General features: G+C 39.0%; 1 protein-coding gene across 14 annotated transcripts in view; it reads right to left on the reverse strand.

Annotated features, from left to right (window-relative positions):
* The window catches only part of Map2 (microtubule associated protein 2), a 152,405-nt gene that overhangs the window by 105,570 nt on the left and 27,142 nt on the right, over positions 1-19,693 (reverse strand). For 3 of the 14 annotated variants that reach the window (XM_059278826.1, XM_059278828.1, XM_059278827.1), the window contains one exon: positions 9,097-9,157. The exons of the other annotated variants lie outside the window; for them this stretch is intronic. The gene's annotated coding sequence lies outside the window, so the exon portion shown is untranslated. The remainder of the gene's footprint in view (positions 1-9,096; positions 9,158-19,693) is intronic. 14 annotated transcript variants of the gene reach the window in all.

Raw genomic sequence — 19,693 nt, forward strand, 5'->3', positions numbered from 1 at the left:
CCAAGTGTTCTGGAAATACTACAACAATATTCCCATATGCATTATACAATAATGCTCACAGCAGGAACCTTAGAAATATTAAGATGCACAAGGATGTATTGAGGTTCCTCCCCGAAGAAGGTGGGGATATGGATGAGGGGTGGAGACTTGGCATAGAAATGTCAGAAACAAACAAAGACTGTGCCTCCCCATAAATAGAAGGCGGAGTAGGAGGTAGATTGTCTGCTGGGGAGCTCTTTTAGAATGTTTTTCACTCTCATTATTCTGTTCCTAGCGCTACAGTTCCCCTTCTTTGTGCTCTTTTCACAAGGGTGTTCTATTATTATGCTTTGTTTAATTGGCTTAGATTTAAGTAAATAGATGTCACTGAGATGAAGGGCAATGGGAGTATAGCAAGGGGGAGTAGAGACATTAGCACAAGAGGCACAGAGGCAAAGGAGAGATCGGGACCACAGGGGGTACGGGCAGCCCTGGCTACCCAGGCAGCTTGTGTTCACAAAAGGCTTTAATCTAAAGCTCCTAGTAGCCACTTAATGTCTATAATCAAGCCACATGTGTCTCCAAAAATGTATGAAAATAAGATTAAAGTCTCAACTAAAAAGCAACAGCCAGTGAGCCAATGAGACTATAAAGATTCCAGCTGCTCTAATGACTGTTGTTCCCAAGGAGTACTGCTAGCACTGATGACTCCATGCTTGGGTGCCCCTGGGACCACACCAACTACCTTTGTTATTTGTAGGCCTAGGAGTCTAATTCAGTAATAGGTTTTTAACCTCACACTCTTTGAATGGTTTTTAGAGCCTCCTCTAAACCAATGGTTAGGCAAAAACTTTGAAATGTATTGTCTTTTTAAAACTGTAGCCCTGAATAGTTTACATTACAGTTTTGTAAAGCTCCATTTTGAGTGTGAGTGGCTTCTCTGGTCTCCACCATCCACGCTCGACATCTCCCCTCTTATCTAGAGGTCTTGAAGGTCAGAAGCCTTCTTCACTCAGTGGGTGTCCCATGTAATTCATGGCTTGCACAATTTCATCTTTAGCAGAGGAGTCTGCCTCAAGGGAAAATGTAGTAGTGTTTCTGAAGCATATTGTTTAGGTTTATTGATGATTTTGCTTTATCATTTCATGTACATTTTATATTTTGGATATATGTCTTAGTAGAAAGTCATCCAGTTTAAAGAAAACTCATGAAGCTAAAGATAAAGAAAAGAGAAATGGGAAGTCATTTGTGACACCCCTCTTGATTCAGGCATTGGTCTCCCATGTGGCAGCTGTATCCAGTTAGCCTGAACTGAGTGCCTGCCCTACACTTTTAAAGTGCTTTTACAGTACTCTCCTTGGTTCTTTGGAGACCTATGGTAACCACAGGTGATGTGAAACACTCATGGAAGAGAAGGACCCTAACCAAACGAACAGTGTCACCTTCATTTAGGAAGGTTGTTCCTACTTCAATTAACCTAATCTAGATAATCCATCATCACAGGCATACCCAGAGGCTTGTTTCTTCAGTGTTCTTGTCATATTGAAAATCAATATAAACTATCACACACACACACACACACACACACACACACACACACACACCCCATATACATACAGGCATCTCCTTTCTTCGCTCCTCCTCCCCTCTCTCTTATGACTTGTCTTGATTCCCCCCACCACACACACACACACACACACACACACACACACACACACACACACTGTGGCATAAGATAAGATCTGTGATTTACTCAAGTCTGCAATCCCAAATGACGGAATTCCTCAGCTTTAGTTGGTAACATGGGACCCAGAGTTAACTAAAAAGAGATATGAAGTAGATATGAAGGGACCGAGAATCACTAGATCCTAATGTAACTTAAAAGTAAAAAACACAACCTGGATTACAGCTTTCTATTAATATTTTTGTAGCAAAACATACACAATGTGACAGCTTCCCCAAAGGATGCCAATCCTTATCTGTCACATTTGTTATAAAATATGATTTCTTTTGAAACTTGTTCTGACATTTTTATTCCTCAAAGAACCCAGGTTTAAGACAATAGATATTTATCATTCATGTCTCATCATGTACTGGCCATTATATTATCATATAGAATTTTCTAAAAATTTAATGTCAACATAAATGAGTGTTTCATTTGATTTAACAAATTACTTTCAATAGCTGCCTGGTGAATGGCAGAGTACTTATCAATTGTAAATACAGGGAACGGTTTTTATGCAATTATATGACAATTGGTAAACTTAGGTTCAATAGATCCAGCGAAATATTTTGGTTCTCAATTTCATAGAGAAATGTACAAATGGAAAGTTATTTCTTATTGTAGAATATTATTTTAAGGTGTGTTACTTTTGTTTATGTTGCATTTGTTAGCTCTGTGAAGCTATGTTACTTTGCCCATGACCCTAAAACACCCATGACCCTAGGATTAAGAGTCCCACATTGGGTGCCAAAATGTTGTTGCTCTTTACTCTTTTGGGGGGCCTACCACTCAGCTCCCAAATAAATCACACCCGGAGGCTTATTCTACTTATAAATGCTTGGCCTTAGCTTGGCTTGTTCTGTCAGCTTTTGTTAACTTAAATTATCCCATCTATCTTTTGCCTCCGGGCTTTTCCCTTTTTATTCCTGTATACCTTTCTTTGTTTCTTACTCCATAACTTGCTGTGAAACTGGGTGACTGGCCCATGGAGTCCTCCTCCTACCCTAGCTACTTCTTTTTTCCTCCTTCTATTTATTCTCTCTGCCTGCCAGCCCCACCCATTCTTTATTCTGCTTTGGTATTGGCCATTCGTCTCTTTATTAGACTATCAGTGTTTTGGATAGGCAAAGTAACACAGCTTTACCGAGTTAAACAAATGCAGCATAAACAAAGGTAATATACCTTAAAATAATATTCTACAACAATTTTTCTCAAGAAATTTGAGTTAAAATTATTTTCCTCCCCAAAGAAATAGTCAGTAAGCTATTTTAAGGTGTTTTTGTAATAAGCTACATTAAAATCATTAAAGACTTTAATCTTCATGACTGAAATGAAAACCTATATTGAAATAAAGGCTAGAGCAATAACTAGAAAATGTACAGTTTTGTCTCTCTCAAAATAGTTGACTTGATCATGTGGTCATGGGACAAGAGAGAGTAAGGAGGGATGAATAACATCAAAAGACATTGCACATATGTATGAAAATGTCATAGTGAAATACATTGTGTAATAAGTAACATAGGGTAATAAAAATGAATCTTTTCCTCATTAGCATCCAATAAAGTCTTTCATGAAATGAAACTCCATCTATGAACATATGCCCACCACAAAGCCACCTCTACTTGGCAACCATCATGTAAGGGCTCATATTTTCAAATAACTCAACTGTCTTCATTCCTCAGTCAAGTCACACAGAATGTTTCTTCCTCCTGTGATGTGAGCTGGTAGGCTTTGGGGTTACCTTACATACTGCAATCTTTGCTTTTCCTTCATATTTTCTCCTTTTTAAAGTAGAGCATCTTGGAGCAATTTTCTCACATTCACACCATTCTTGCCAATGATGTGTTACCTCTGGAAGCTTCTTTTAGAAGTGACAGACAGTTATGCTCACAAGAGACTAATGTTATACTTTGCCCATCTTAGGACTATAACTTCGCTGGTGACCATGAGTTTCAGTGGTGCTTAATGTAGCAGTTACAGGCTCAGAAACAATTCCATCACCTTTCTGGATACTCAGTGGAGTGGGGAACTAGCATAGTCATTACAAGAGGTTGTATAGCAGAGTGTAGACAAATCTTTGCCTCCACCTAGACCCTTATATAGCAAGCAACATCATGTCTCATTATTTTTGTACCAATAAACAGTGAACAACAATAATTATCTTCTTGTGAAGTGACTTAAAAGGTCAAGGAGATGTTAAGTAATGTATTTTGCACGTGGTTTGATTACCTTTTTATCTATCAGTTGTGGTGATAGTGTGTTCCCCAAAATATTGTGTACCCTAATAAACTTATCTGGGGTCAGAGAACAGAACAGCCACTAGATATAGAGGCCAGAAAATGGTGGCACACACACCTTTAAACCTGGCATTCCAAAGTCAGAGACCCGTCTGGATCTCTGTGAGTTCAAAGCCGTACTGGAAACAGCCAGGCATGGTGACACATACCTTTAATCCCAGAAAGTGATGGCAGGAAGCAGAAAGGTATATAAGGCGTGAGGACCAAGAACTAGAGCCTGGCTGAGCTTTTAGGCTTTGAGCAGCAGTTCAGCTGAGATGCATTTGGATGAGGACTCAGAGGCTTCCAGTCTGAGGAAACAGGATCAGCTGAGGAATTGGTGAGGCTGGCTGGCTTGTTCTGTTTCTCTGATCATTCAGCCTTCACCCCAATACCTGACTCAGGTTTGATTTTATTAATAAGATCTTTTAAGATTCCTGCTACAATCAGTTCCCTATCATCTACCTATCCATGCATTCAATGATGTTATCACAATGGACTAGTACTATTACACCACCCAATGACTTGTATGAAGTTGGTTTGTTCAAATACTGAACAAAGAGTTCTGCGTTTACTATTGTCGCATAACACTTTCCAATCCTGGGGAGGCACCATAAGCACTTAGAATTGTGGTTAAAATAATCAATATTTTGAGTTCTAGTCAAGAGATGAATGAGTACAGAAATCTAGACCTCTCATAAGTATTCAGTATGACACTAAAAATATGATCCATGGAACACACTTTGAAAAATAACAGCTATATAGCATTTGATTAATTATTTTGGCATAATCTTGATCATCTTGACTACCACTACATCTGTTTACAAAAGAAGATATTGTCGCCAAGATGATAGTGAAGTGACAGTTGTTAGTTTCAAGGTTTACTTTTTGTTTTTAAATCTCTAGGTCTAAAATCAATAACTTTTTTAAAGCCCAAATACCTTTTTTTCCTAGTAATGTATGAAGTTTTCTTTTCTTTTTTAAAAATATTGTTTTAATTTTTATGTTGTGATAGCTTTTTGGCATAATTTAATGAAAGCTTTGAATTCATGTCCACCCAGGAATAGCCTTTATTTGTATAAAAGCTTTCTGGGTCCCATTCATACACTGCCTGGGAGCAATGAACCTCAAGTTAAAAGCACTTGTGCTAAAGAATTAGGTATCAACCATTTGCAATTTAGAAAACAAATGTGCCTGCACTCATTAGATTTCACAGGTCTAAAACAGCCATTGTACAATGGGAAATATGACCTTTATAGCTATTTTTTTTTCTTTTCAAGCAGCTTTGATTGCTTATTCTGTAGGAGGGCTGAAAAGAGTAGTTCTTCTCAAAATTGAGTTGGAAAATTATAATAAGTAGGGTTTTTATTGTGTCAAAATAACAAAAGGTTCTTGCTTGGAAAAAAGGGCTCTAGTAAACACATAAAATAAAACTTTATTTTATTTATGTGTGTGTGTGTGTGTGTGCGCGTGTGTGTGCACGTGTGCGTGTGTGTGTGTGTGTGTGTGTGTGTGTGTGTGTGCATGTGTGTGTTAGAGTGTGCATGCCACAGTATGTGTGTGCAGATCAGAGGACAATCTGTTAGAACTGAGTTCTTGTCTTTCACCCTGTATGTCCTAAGGATCAAATTCAGGTTGTCAAAACTGGGAGCAAACACCTTGTTATACTAAGCCTTCTCTCCAGTCCCCAAACAAGAAGTTCAGATGCTGCAGATTCTACTACAAGGTTGGGTTTAACAGCTATGAACTATCCAACAAGTTCTGTCTTTCATAATTAATTCATCTAAGCCCTGGTAGAAATGTGTAAGGGACTATACATTTTCATTTTGCTTTTAGTGTCCAACGTTCTTAGGAAAAAGACTAAAACTCTTTCTCCTTTAGAGCTCACCTCATCTAGCTTTGTTAGCTCTCCAATCTCATCATACTCTATGCCCCTCATACCCCTTGTTCTCCCTTTAGCCTTCTGACATTCATCCTGATGGGCTCTGTTCTTATAGCCAAAGGGCCTTTGAATGCCCTCCTTCTTGGTCTGGTATATTCTTTTCTACTGTCTCTGCCTATTTATTACTTATCCATCGACTGTCCATTCTGACAAGGTTAGTTTCTGAATCTCCTCTTTATCACCCTTGTCATGGTTCTCAGTTTGTAGTTGTTTGTGTGATTGTTCATTGAAGACAGTGACCATAATTATCTATGTTTAACCTCAGGACTTGGCTCTCCATTTAGTATTTTGAACATATAAAAGAATAAATAGAAGAGTACATGGATGAGTGCATCACGTGACATTAGCCTAGTATCTAAAATAAAAATCTCAACAACTGAATAAATGAAAGTTTAAATATAACTCTTTGAGCATAAAAACAAGCTTGTTAGACTAAGTAATCATGGGGATTTTTTAGCAGTTTAAAAAATTGGTTTTTTTTGTTGTTGTTTTATTTTTTTGAGATAGGGTTTCTCTGTGTAGCTTTGGAGCCTTTCCTGGAACTCACTCTGTAGCCCAGGCTGGCCTTGAACTCATAGAGATCCGCCTGCCTCTGCCTCCTGAGTGCTGGAATTAAAGGTGTGTACCACCACTGCCCGACTTGCAGTTTAAAAAAAAATCAATAAATGACTCACCAGCACAAATATCCAACTGATGAATGAATTAACAGGATGTTCTATGTCCACTCCATGAGCTATTATTTAGTCTTTATGAAAAAAAAAATCAAAGTACTACTAGCCACGACGTGAATGAACCCTGAAAGCATTGGGCATTTGTTTAGTGTTTGTGAAATGTCTGAAAGAATAAAACAGTTCATAGAGACAGCCCCTTGGGCATTTTCTAAGATAGCAGTGAGGCAGAAATTGAGTGGCTGTTAATGGTTATGAGTTTCTCTGGGGGTTCATGAAAATGTTCCAAAATTAGACAGGGAACATAGCTGTGTAACTGTGAATATAGTGAAAAGCCAATGTAGTGCATATTTAAAAGAAATGAATTTTTACATGTGAATTAAATTTCAGTACAGTTGGGGTTGGAGAGGTAAAGGGCACTGTCACTTTTTCCAGAGGACTCTGGTCTAACTCCCAGCACCCACATGGCACATTTCATAACCATGTGTGACTCCAGTTCTAGGGGATATGATGCCTTTTTCTGGGCCCATGGAAACTGTATTCATGTGGTGTGCAGATATTTGTTCAGGTAAAATACCAGTAGCAAAAATAAACATGAGATAAAAAATAAACATTTTAAATAGTTGTTTCTAAAGAACAAAACAACATTCCAGTGGACAGTACTAATTTATGCTCTTAGTATCCAACTCTAAACCTAATTGAATAGATAATTATTTACTCTTGGACATTTAAGCTATTTAAAGAACATACAAGCCTGAGAAATGGGAAAATATTCTTATAATGAAACAATATTCAGAACACTCATTTAGAATTTCTTCATTGGTTACCATGTGTCAGACACTGAATTATACCCTGTCCAGCTGGATCCTGCTACAAATGCTACCACAGCCTCCCTGATTTCAAGAAGCTTATATAATCATGTCTGGAGTAGTAATTAACTATAACACAAAGTGAGAGTACATAAGGAAAATATGGTTCAGCGCTTTGATGAATCTAAGGGCAGATTATGCTCTATATCAATTATTATGGAGAGTACGATATTTAAGGTAAGCTTTGTAAAACTACATGTAATTTGGACAAGGGGGTATGGGCAATAGAAAAAAGAAACTAGGTAACAGCAGAAGGAAAATCATAAATGGAGAGTGTGAGGTAGAGAAATCTTCAAAAAACGAATTCTGAATTGAAATGGGTGACCACATCAAATATATGTGGGGCAAGACTAAAGTCACCATAGAATTTAATCAACAAGTGACTTCAGGTGAAAACAAGTGGCCACTAATATCCTCTAATATATGTGGTTGGTAATTCACCTTTCTAAAAGACGTTTGATGCTTCATTATTTTCTCAGGATCTCAAAGGGCCATAGAATTAGGAATGAATCTTTGCTGCGTTGAAGACAGATTAAGAATAGTAGCTAGCCATTCAAGTCTTAGCAAGATTATATAAGTGAACCCTCAAGAAAACATTGTCGGCAACTAGCAGAGGGGAGATATGGTTTCAATTTTAATCCCCACCCTCAGAATAGCATGTTATAGGACTGGTGATGACAAGCCAGTGAGTGGCTCCTCCCAGAGGTGAAGAAACCTCCCTGGGGTGGAGTCTAGAGGAGGAATGCATGACATTGTAGAAATGCCTTTGAGATGCTACCGAGTCCTTGGCTCCTGGGCAACCTTTCTCCATGAGACCAGTGTACTGTGTCTCAGCACATGTACTCCCAAACTGAGACGACTGATGTGGGCAGAAACAGTTAATACTATAAGCACAAATATACCTCTTTTTTAAAAAGTTGTATGTCTCAGGTATGTGTCATAGTGCTGGAGAAATGACGACCACAATTGGGAAGAAGAAACATCTACTGAAGTGCTAAGAAGAGAGAGTTTGACAGGTGAGAAGTTGAAGCCACGTATGCTTGGGGAGGGTGAATAAGAAAAGGAATAAGAAGATGGTAGCTAGAAATATGAATTCATAGTTTAAGCAATCAGCTTCGCATGTTGAAAAGGGAGATTCAGGGACAACTGAGTACCAGATAGGTCAGGATCTAGCAAACAGCAGAGACATTGTGTGCTGCTAAGTCAAAGACTCTGAGTAAAGACTCTGGGAGGGACATATTAACTTAAAATTTTTCAAAATGTGTTCTAGGTTTATCCTTAAATTTATTTCTTCTCTCTGTCTCTGTTTCTCTATCTCTGTCTGTCTCTGTCACTGTGTCTCTGTCTGTCTCTGTCTCTGTCTCTGTCTCTGTCTCTCTCTGTGTGTTTTGAAAGAAATGAAGCCCAGGGCCTTGCGCATGCTAGGCAAACACTTTACTGGTGAGATATATCTCTAGCCCTTGACATTTTTTGAGACATGGTCTCACTACGCATCTCAGGCTGTCCTTGAATTCACGATGTAGCCTAACTTTGCATCAAACACATAATTACCCCATTTCTTCTTCCCAAGTGCTAGATTTATAAGTTTCATTGTTCCCAGTGGAACAGTTTTTTTTTCAAAAATTATCTCTTTAATCACCTTGGTCTGCACTTGATGGAACAGCTAGTTCTCTTTGTGTTTAATTATGTATCTCAAGGCACTGTAAGAAAAAAAAATTAAATATTCAGAACATTAAAACTTTTGAAAATGTTTTAAATGATAAATGATTATACAGTTCCCCAACATATTTGAAAGTAGAATGTCATTTATATAGGAATACACTTTTGACATGTATATTGTGCAATGAAGATGCATTGGTGAGTAGACATACTTTGTGCTTATTATCTTGTACAAACTGGTAGATGCTATACTGATCATTAAAATACAACAACTTCAAAGTATATTTAAATTTAATAAATATTCCTTGTAGAGATTAGTAGGAATGCATCATCAAATGATAAATTTCATATCACGCATGCTATCAATTTATTGCGGAGGATCCTTAAAATACAAATATCAGAACTTTGCCATATGACACTTGGGTTAGCATTTGACATTTTGCTGTTATTGTTGCTTTAAACGACAACTTAATTATGCAGTTACTCACCTCCACAAAGGGAAGACATTCACAGATGCAGACTCCAATGACTCATAGACATGATCTCAACCATGAAATGTCATTATTATTATTTTTACATTCAAAATGATGTCACCAAGCAAAGGAAGGGATTTGTACAATTATTTTCTAGTTCTTCCATGTGCCCACGTTAAAAAGGATAGATGCTAACTGATTTCTTATGATATTTGCATTCACAGTGACAAGACTACAGTTTTAACTTCAACTTCTTTCTTTTGTTATGTCTTTCCTTCCTTCCTTCCTCTCTCCCGCCTTCCTCTCTCTACAACCATATAACGGCTGCACAAACTAAATACAGTGGGAATTTCTCAACTGGGCTTAACAGTTTTCATCCTCCAATTATACCATAACCACCAAGCCTTTTCAACAGCTCCTGGAATTTGTAGCATTTGTTTGGAAAGGCCATTAGCCATGGGAGTTTATTCCAGTCTGCAGAAGCATTCTGTTCTGGAGTTTGCTAACACGAGTACTTTGTCTTTCCTGTCTATTTCTACAACATGCTTGGCAAACTATAATTATCAGTATTTTCTTTTATAGCGAGATAATTATTTGTTATTTTAGCTTAAGTAATAAAAGAACCTCACAGTTTTTTTCTCCACAGACAAAAGGCATGTGCAGAGTGTTAGGCTTGTCTGTGTGCAGAGGATGGAAAGTTGGACCCATTCTCCACCAGACAGACCACCATTATAGGTTACTCCATTGAAGCTTGTGAAATCCTTTATACCTTCCATAATGACACAAGTTCATCACAAGCAAAAGGATCTCTCATCTATGAGTTATTATTATGTCATACCTGCTGGAATTCATACCAGATAACAAATGTATCACCAGAATAGATGCCAATGGTTTTCTGAAGACCAGAAACAAATTTTCCTGCAATTTATAATTGTGTACACAGTACACTGAGCTCCTATAACAGTCTCATTAGTTAACTCAAGAGCCAAACGCCTAAATCAGCTTAGCTGGATTAACACAGATTAAGATAAAGATTTATACAGTATTTTTGTTTCAAGGGTACTTGGCACAGAACGTGTGAATACTGTAGTCTCACCTTGGGACAATAAGTATGATTTTTAAAACAAAAATTTAATTAAATCTGGGGGTGTGGAGCCTGTTGCTACATACATGTGAAAGTCAGAAGACAACCCATGGGAGTCAATTCTCTTCTATCATGCTGGTCCTGGGGCTCAAACTTGGGTAGTCAGGATTGACAACAAACACCTTTACAGGATGAGTCATCTCCCCAGCATGAGTATTATTTTTAAAAGTGCAAATGTCTGCTTCTCTTTTGGTCCTTTCTGTGGTCTCTTGTTCTCTCGTTGATACCTCTCCTCCCAGCTGGGCAGACTTAGTGTTTCTCTAGCTGCTTGCTAGTAAAGGTACCAAAGGAGGCAAAACAAAACACCCAGGGGACCACATGATCTGCAGTTCCACAAGGCAGAACCCTTGTCAAACAGGAATTTATCAGGGCCTCTCACCAAAACTACACAATCCTCTCTTCACCCAGAGCAGAACATCTGTGCCTTTATCTTGGCATTATGTGAACTTTTCCTAATCTCTTTCTTTCTGCTTGCACATATGGCCTTTAGATCTCAGATGAACTCTGAGACTACTATGAACAGTTGTGCATTTTCTTACAGACACTGAGAGAGTTTTAAGACTCTCATTACATCATACCTAAACATGGAGACTCTGGCAAGCACATCCAAAGCCATTTACTCTGTCATGTGGTTGAAAAAAGAAGATACAGGTATGAAGTGATGTTTTCTGTGGAAATTAGAGATTGGGAAGAAGCTCCTGCTAGTTGTTAATAGTTGCTGTGTGGGGCTGGAGAGAATGGTTCAATGGTTTGGAGTATTTGTTGCTCTTACAAAGCACGTGGGTTTGATTCCTAGCATCCACATGGCAGCTCATGACTATTCTAATTCCAGTTCCAGGGAGCTGATGCCCTCTTCTGACCTCCACAGGGAGCAGGCACACACAGAGTGCACATACTCACATGCAGGTGAAACACTCATAAAAACACGTAAAGAAATGAAAACAGCTGCTTTAACCATGCAATCAACTTTGAATGTGCTGATCTCTGTGTTTACTTGGTACTTGCTTCCCCTCTCTCCATTAAAAAAAAAAGATGGAGAGAACACCATTCTGTGTGCATGTATATTCTACTGACTCTTTGTAATAAGTTCTATTATCACCATCAGATGACACAGTGACTATATGAAGGAGCATTGTATGTAGGCATGCTGTGTTTGACAATGATAGTGCCCTTGATTCTTAGGCACTGCGGGTAAAATGCAAGGTCAGAAAAGAATCATATTGACATCTACTTATTTTAGAATCCACATTATGCTTTTGTTTTCAATAAAACAAGACCTGGCTGCAGGTCTGTTTGGACAGTCTATCTTACTTAACCAGCTATCACTTTCTCCATGTGTGCAGTTTGGCCCTAAATTGGAGTCTCATGAAAGATGGGCTATGCACAGCGAGCTCATTTCTTCATAAGGTCTAATATCTTTGATACTTACGGATCATAGTTTTTACCCCAAATGGCTTCATATCAAGTAGTATTTGATGAGCTACAGACAGCTGTCTGCAAGTCATCAGCCTCCTTTCCAGGACTGTCAGAGACCTGCCATCACCAGGAATCACTTATGAGTCTAGCACCTATTTCTAGAGAGCAGAGCAAGCTGGGGATTCATTTCAAGATTCATTAAAGTACCAGCGTTGAGTCAACAGGCATCACTTCGCATGTATGCAAACCACATTGGAAGTCAGTCCAGTTCTGCCATAGTTAGATCCCACTAAGGATCTTAGGAGACCCTGGGTCTTTAAAGAGGTGAGTTTGAGCTAGGGATTGTTTGTGTGTTTCACACACAAAGTGTGTGTAAAAAGAGAGATTTATTAAAACAAGTCCTTTTGCTGAGAAGAGTTCATACACACCACAAACAACCTCATTTCCAAAAAGGTTGTCAGTCAGGGAGTCTGCTTTACAATTTAATGTATTTGTAGATACATTTTAAAATGAGGACTTTTGTGTGGTAATCCTTATGATTTAAAAGGATATGATGAAGATGCTAAGCAAGTTTTATTGCATGCCTCACACAGCAGGGAAAAACACACTGCCAATCAAGTGATTTGCCTTCCTCAGAACTAATCTACAATTGATTTAAGTCATTATCCGCAGAACTCAGAACAAATCAACTGTTATTTCATTAGCACACTGCCCACATCACTACTGGCCCAAGCGAAAGCATTAAAGATATAACGCCCCCAGGAGCACAGCTTACTAGAGTGTGCATTATGCTTCAGTCATACAAGTTTTCATTACAAACCATATGCAATTATTTTTACAAGCATTTCTTTAGATGTTAAGTGTTATTAAATGTCTTTTAGAAAGAAATAGCATTTCTACTTTGATACTAAAGTCACAGGCTCACAGTATGAAATGTGACTGAAGAATTCTTTTCCCCATAAGAAGTAGAAAAATATAAAATACTCCAGGAAAATGTTCAAAGAGGTAAAACCCTGAATTTTTATGATAAAAGAGAGCAGTGGAAAAACTAATTGGCTACCTATAACTATAGCTAGTGGTTGCTTGAAAATAAAAAATAGGCTATTTGCTACACTTATTGCTCATGTTTGAGAGTCTGACAACTTTCTTTTGCAGTTATTTCTCATGAATCCATGAGGTAACTATTATTGAAATTTACTGGGGAGAAATACGACTCTACAGACTAACCCACCTAAGAGCATACAACTGTCATTAGCAGGAGAAATCCTAAACCAGGCTGAGCTATTGCCTTCTCAACAAGTCATGCTTAGTTATACATTTGCACATACAGGTGCACGTGACACATAGACATAGATGGAACTTAATACACACATATACCAAACACCAAGGAAGAATCTTTCCATGTGAAGGAAGGGAAACTTTATCCAGCACTCGCAGCTACATCAGCACAAGCCTGACTCAAATGATAACATCCACACTGAAACTGGGGAGGGAATCAGCATGTCTGAAGTGAGGCAGTCTGGCTGCTCCATGGTTACTCACAGAGTCCTGGCTGCTACCTCTGTGCTCACCCGAGGTGTCCTGACCTCAAAAGGAACTATGCCACTTTTTAGAGACAAAGGTCAGCAAAAGACTTCCTTGGTCATTTACCTTCCTTTGAGGCAATTGATTAGGTGGGGTATTGGGGATGACTCTAACACTGACTAGTCAGGAGGGAAAGCTACCTGAAGTGCATTCTAGCAGACGACCATTGGAAACAGACTAAAGTGAAGACAGATCCTGTCAAGCCAGCTGGGAGGATTGAGAGCAGCTGGTCATCTGGAGGCTGAAAGAGCCAGAAGCGGCTCAGCACAATCTACACTGCAGATAAGCCTCACAGGGACAGCTGAACTCTTAACACCCTGTTCAGACTCCCTCCCGACACTCAGATGGCCTCAGGTGGTGTAATTTAGCATGCATGTAATTTCCAGGCCTTTCTGCTGACCTTGGATCATATGTAACCCCATCTTTCCTCTTGCGGCTTTCCACCCGTCAGTTTTATTTTTTAATCCAGAAGAGGAGTGGGCAGAAAAGAGGAGCACACCCAGTTAAACCACTCAGGGCCTCAAAGCTCCTGTTACAGATCTTACCTTTGGTTCAGTGAAGCTTTGAAACTTTACCATTCAGCTTACAAACAGCATAGATAATAATAACAACAAATAATAATAAGTCAAATAAACTCTGCGTCTGCCTTATTTGCTAAAGAGAGGATGGCAAAATATAAACTCGGAACACAATAATCATGACTAATATGATTATTATCTTTGTGCACTCTCTCAATATTTTAATCCGGTTGACAACATTATTCTTGTTTTACACAGTGGAGGCTTGATAAGGTCCCAGCATTTCCCAGATGATAACAGGGAGACCCTGGATCTGAACCTAAGGGGATCTAAGCCTACAGTACTACATACCAGCATTTGTTAAAGTCTTTTTAAGGCCTGGTATTATGCTTATGAAAAAGTATAGTTTACCAACCACAGATTGTAGAGATACCTATTCTGGCAAGATGAAGGTTACATTAAATAACTTTAAATGTATGCAGTTATTACAATAAAACTCTTTTCTAAGATTTTTACACTTTCTAGAATGTATCCCTAATGGTGATTTAGAATACTGTCAACACATAACTAAAGTCTCTCAGAAGATTACAAGTGTCTAATTAGAAGGTACGAACACATTCATGGCTCCGACAGAATGGAAGGTAGCTGGGGTTTTGAGAAGTAGAACTTTGGTTGAGATGTTAAAGATGCCTTTGAGGGGAAGAAAAAAGATATTGGATCAGTATGGTGATATTTTATTTGTACTGAAATGGGATTTTATTTGTATGTTAATAAATAAAGTTGCCTGGGGGTCAGAGCTAATAGCAAGCCATTGCAGAAGCTGGGCGGTGGTGGTGCACGCCTTTAATCCCAGCTCTTGGGAGGCAGAGCTAGGCGGATCTCTGTGTGTTCAAGGATACAGCTAGCATGGAGACACATGCCTTCAATCTCAATACCAACCATAGAAGACCTGGAGGTCTGTACAGCCAGGCAGTGACTAGGAGGTCATGTGGTTGGGTTTACAACCAATGAGAAGGCAGAACAGAAACACTATAAAAAGACAGACACACAGAGAGGTAGGGCAACAGCGACAGTGAAGGGTAAGGTTTTTAGCTCTTAGCTATTGCTCTGACCTCTTGGCTTTCATCTCTGTATTGGCTCTGTGTTTCTTATTTAATAAGATGGTTGGTTACATCTACAGATCAGTTAGTAAGTCTTGTACCTCAGCAGCGTTTTCTGAGCACCCACTCTGGACAAGTCCCTATTGGTAGTGTTGGGGATCTAGGTCGGAGTAAGGTTAACCATCATGGAGATCCCATTCTTGTGGAGAAGATGTGTGTTAGTCTGATAATGGAACAGGTTCAGCTATGAGAGTGCCCCAAGGTGCTAGCATGACTTAGACCAGAAGATGTCAAAGGCTCATTCATGAACTCTGAGATATGGCCAGTGAGCAGGGTTTGAGTTAAGTGAAGGAGGAGAGCAGGGAAGGTAAGGAAGTGATGCAGAAAGAACACAGAGGAATAAAGAAAAGAAATATGTATCAGCTCCAGGATTTCCAATATTGGATGGACCTGTCATCTGGCAGAGGCTGATCACAGATGGCCTGCAGCAGTGTGCAGACTCAGGACCTTAGGGTGAACGTCATGGGATGGGGGAGTATAAAAAGGTTTATAGCCTAAAAATATCAAGAATTAGACTGTATTCTGAAAAGATTGGTCCATCTACTGTTCAGATAATGGTTTGTATTGGGGGAAAGTGATGGGGAAATGTTGTCAGGACTTGGATCAAACATGATGGAAGTCAAAACCATCACCATCCTTGTGGGAAGAGAGAAGCAGGTGAATTTGAAGCGTGCTTGAGATGTAGAAGCGATAGGACACAGTAAATGTTTGCATTTGTATAGCTTAGAAATTGGACTTAACTTTTGTTTTGTTTGGTGTATTTTGTTTTAAAATAGTGTCCTGGAAATGAAAAGTACAACATTCTGAGCAGAGTTATATGACTAACTTGGAGTCATGAGTTCTTCCTGAATCTCTTCTCCCCCTCACCATTTTTGATTGTTAACTTCCCATATTTTCAAAGTACCACCAACATAATCATGTCAATTACATGAGATTTCTGCAGCCATGCTTTGAGACTAGGCAGCCTACTTAGGCTTTTACTTTTAAGAGTCTGGAATATCTCAAATTCACCTCTAAGTACACTAAAATTTATGCTAACCCATAGCAATGTGGGAAGACCCATTAATGTCTACATGTCATATCTTTTTGCTTGTATTGAGTCACAAATGCTTACCACTAGCAAGAAATTTCTAAAACTGACAATAAATAGGAAAAATATATCTACTGTTCATCTTGGATACAGAACAGGATCTTTCCAAAAAGAACCATTATTTTTCCAACTCCTACATATTACAAAAACTGTAGTTTGGTTATGAGGTGTTAAATGGACTAGTTTTGTTTTAACTAATGCCAGATGGAAATTAATGTACATCCGGCTTCTTTAATGGTCATAATCCAGAGTCATTAACACTGGAAGGGAATTTTAAGAAAGGTTAATGAAAACCATATGAATCAGACTTAAACAGAATCCATGGAAAAAGACAATTGATTGATTCATACTTTATTTAGAGGGAAAGAAGGATGAAGAGAGGGAAGGGAGAAAGACTTGTGTGTGCACGCATGTGCATCTGTGTGTGTGTGTTGGGGGGATGAGAAAGAGGGGGGGAGGGAGGGGGAGAGATGAAGGAAAAGAGAGAGGGAGGGAGGGAGAGAGAGGGAGGGACCAGAGACGATACTCTGTCTCTTTGAAATGCTCAACCATTCACCCCTTGAAGGAATGGGAAGGAATGCCAAAATGATGAAGGCATGGCATTCAGATTCTGAAAAAAAAATGCCAGTTTCAGCTTAATTATACAAAGACCAACAGCATTGTCCATATAAAAAGATGAACACACTTTTCCCATTTCCTTTGCTTCTGCTTGGTGTATTTTGTGTAGACAGAGTAGGTAAAAACGTGCCTGAGACTGAATTTTTTAAGGATCTCTCTTAAGCATTCTTGGAAAAACGTGATCGACTTGTTCACTTTCCTTTGTTTGAATTTCACTTGATATTTCGCTGTAATTTTTTAAATTCAAGTTTCTAGGGTATTCTTTGTTTCCATTGGGCTGCTGAAGCATTTATCAAATTGCAAAATGAAAATGCTTAGTTTAGAGACCTTGTCATGGCATGCTTAGAAATAAATTTAGTTCTGTGGGAAAAAATATTAAATGATAATAAAAAGTACCACTGATGTTCAAAACACACTTAAGCTATTTTTCCTTTATAGGCAAGTAAGCCTTATTTGTCCAATGGATTATTTTTCTAGATATTTTAAAATTATCATACATGGTGTGAAAGGACTCAAATAAGTCAATTTTCCTGGATTCCTGATGCTAAAGGGGAAATTTCAATTATAACCCAGCAATGGCAGTGGAAAGCCAATATTCCTTCTGAGTGTACCAAAATTTCTTTAAAAAGAGTTACATAGTTTGTGTGTTACGCATTTTGCCTGCATAAATTTACATGCATTGTGTGTGCAGGAGCCCAGAGGGGCCAGAGGAGGGAGACCTTCACTTGGAACTGGAGTTACAGGTGATTGTGAGTTGCCATGTGGGTGCTGGGGCAAAAGTGGGTCATCACCAAGAAAGAGCACTAGGTGCTTTTAACAGCTGAGCCATCTCTCCAGCCCCATGCACCAAGGTTTCCTATGAATACTAGCCACTCAAGACACTCAGCTGTTTACACATGCGTCTCCCTGCAACAATCTGAAGAACTCTTCAAAGCAATACAATTCAACCAACAAAATGGTCCACCAGAGAGAAATTATTTTGACGGAGCGTGAGTTGGAGGCTCTTTCCTTAAATTGGAGACTAATCTTAACAGTTCGATGTGGCCCTAGAAGACTCACCCGAAGCTTGCATTAAGATGTGGGTGGAAAAGGAGATGATGCAAACTCTGGGAGTTTTGCATAAAGAAGATGATATATGGCAAGGACTAATAGATACTGGGTTGATCCTATAAATCAGTGGTTCTCAACCTTCCCAATGTTGTGACCCTTTAATATAGTTCTTCATGTTGAGGCGACCCAAAATCATAAAGTTATTCCATTGCTACTTCACAACTCTAATCTTGTTACTGTGACAAATCATAATGCAAATATCTGATATGCAGGATACTGCTATGTGACCCCCATGAAAGGGTCGTTCGACACCCTCCCCTCCACAGTGGAGTCATGATCCACAGGCTGGGAACCTCTTCTCTAGTCAGAGAAGAGGTTCAAGTAAATTAGGGTGCAAGAATAGAGAACTGGAGCTCAGACACTGGCCCAGGGTTATATAGATTCACATTCCCAAACTTGAACCACAAGAATTCATTATGTTGTAATAAACAGAGACCATGGACAGAGGGAATGAAATGCCAACAGCTCATTATGGCTGGTTTAATGGATCGTTCGCAAAAATAACTGGCTGTAATGACAAAATCTCAGGAGTACAGAGAGGCAATTCTCCCTTACCTCAGAGAGTCTGGGGAGTGTGCAGTCTTACTGCACAAAAACAAGGGCTCACACTGGATTTGCTCTTAACAGTGGCTCTAATAATTTCTGTGGTTGGGGGCCATTTGCCTTCTAGCCTCTCCCTAATGAAAGTGTATGTAGTTCCAGCAATGCTGTTACCTGGTGCTTGTCCAAATACAGAACCTCGGACCTCCTTCTAGCCTCAGCGTTCAGAATTTCAACAGACTCCCTTCTCTTCATCTCTGCTTTAAGGTTGCAGAGGTAAATCTCCTAGCATCTCCTCTATCCTGCTTAGGACCTATTCTCTGCACAGTGGCCATGGCAACAATGTACGAATTTTACTTTTAACCCACAGGTTATTTCCTCCTCTAGAAGGAAATTGCCAAAGGCCAGGAAAAGAACCTGGAGTCTAGAGTACACAAAGTATTCATTGGCTGAATGGGTAAATTTGCCTCCAGGTTAGGATAAAGTCTAGACATCATTTTCTTACCACAAGAACGCCCCACTTTTTTTTTTCTTTTGCTCTAGTCTGTAGAATCTTGCTAATTGGCCCTAAACCCTTGTCTCTATTCATTATCCACACTCTATTAGGACCTTGTTCTATAAATGCATTCTTTTTCTGCTTATATATGTAGCCATCCCCCATCCCTCTCTGTCTGCCTAACCCTTTTCTTGAGGCTTCTTACGTTAACAAGTGTCAAAAGCCCAGTGAGTTCCATCATTGGTTCCTTGCCTTCTTCCGACTTTAACTCGCTTTCCTCTGAGTCTTTAGCTTGTTAAGCATATTTTTACATTACTTACTTCACAAGATTTTGTGGCTGTGCCATAATTTGACTGGCTTGTAGACTGTCTTAGATTAAAAACTAAGAAGCACACCCATTGGGGTCTCTGTCCCTTCATTCATAAAGT

The sequence above is a fragment of the Peromyscus eremicus genome, chromosome 13 (genome assembly GCF_949786415.1).
Source record: "Peromyscus eremicus chromosome 13, PerEre_H2_v1, whole genome shotgun sequence".
NCBI lineage: Eukaryota > Metazoa > Chordata > Mammalia > Rodentia > Cricetidae > Peromyscus > Peromyscus eremicus.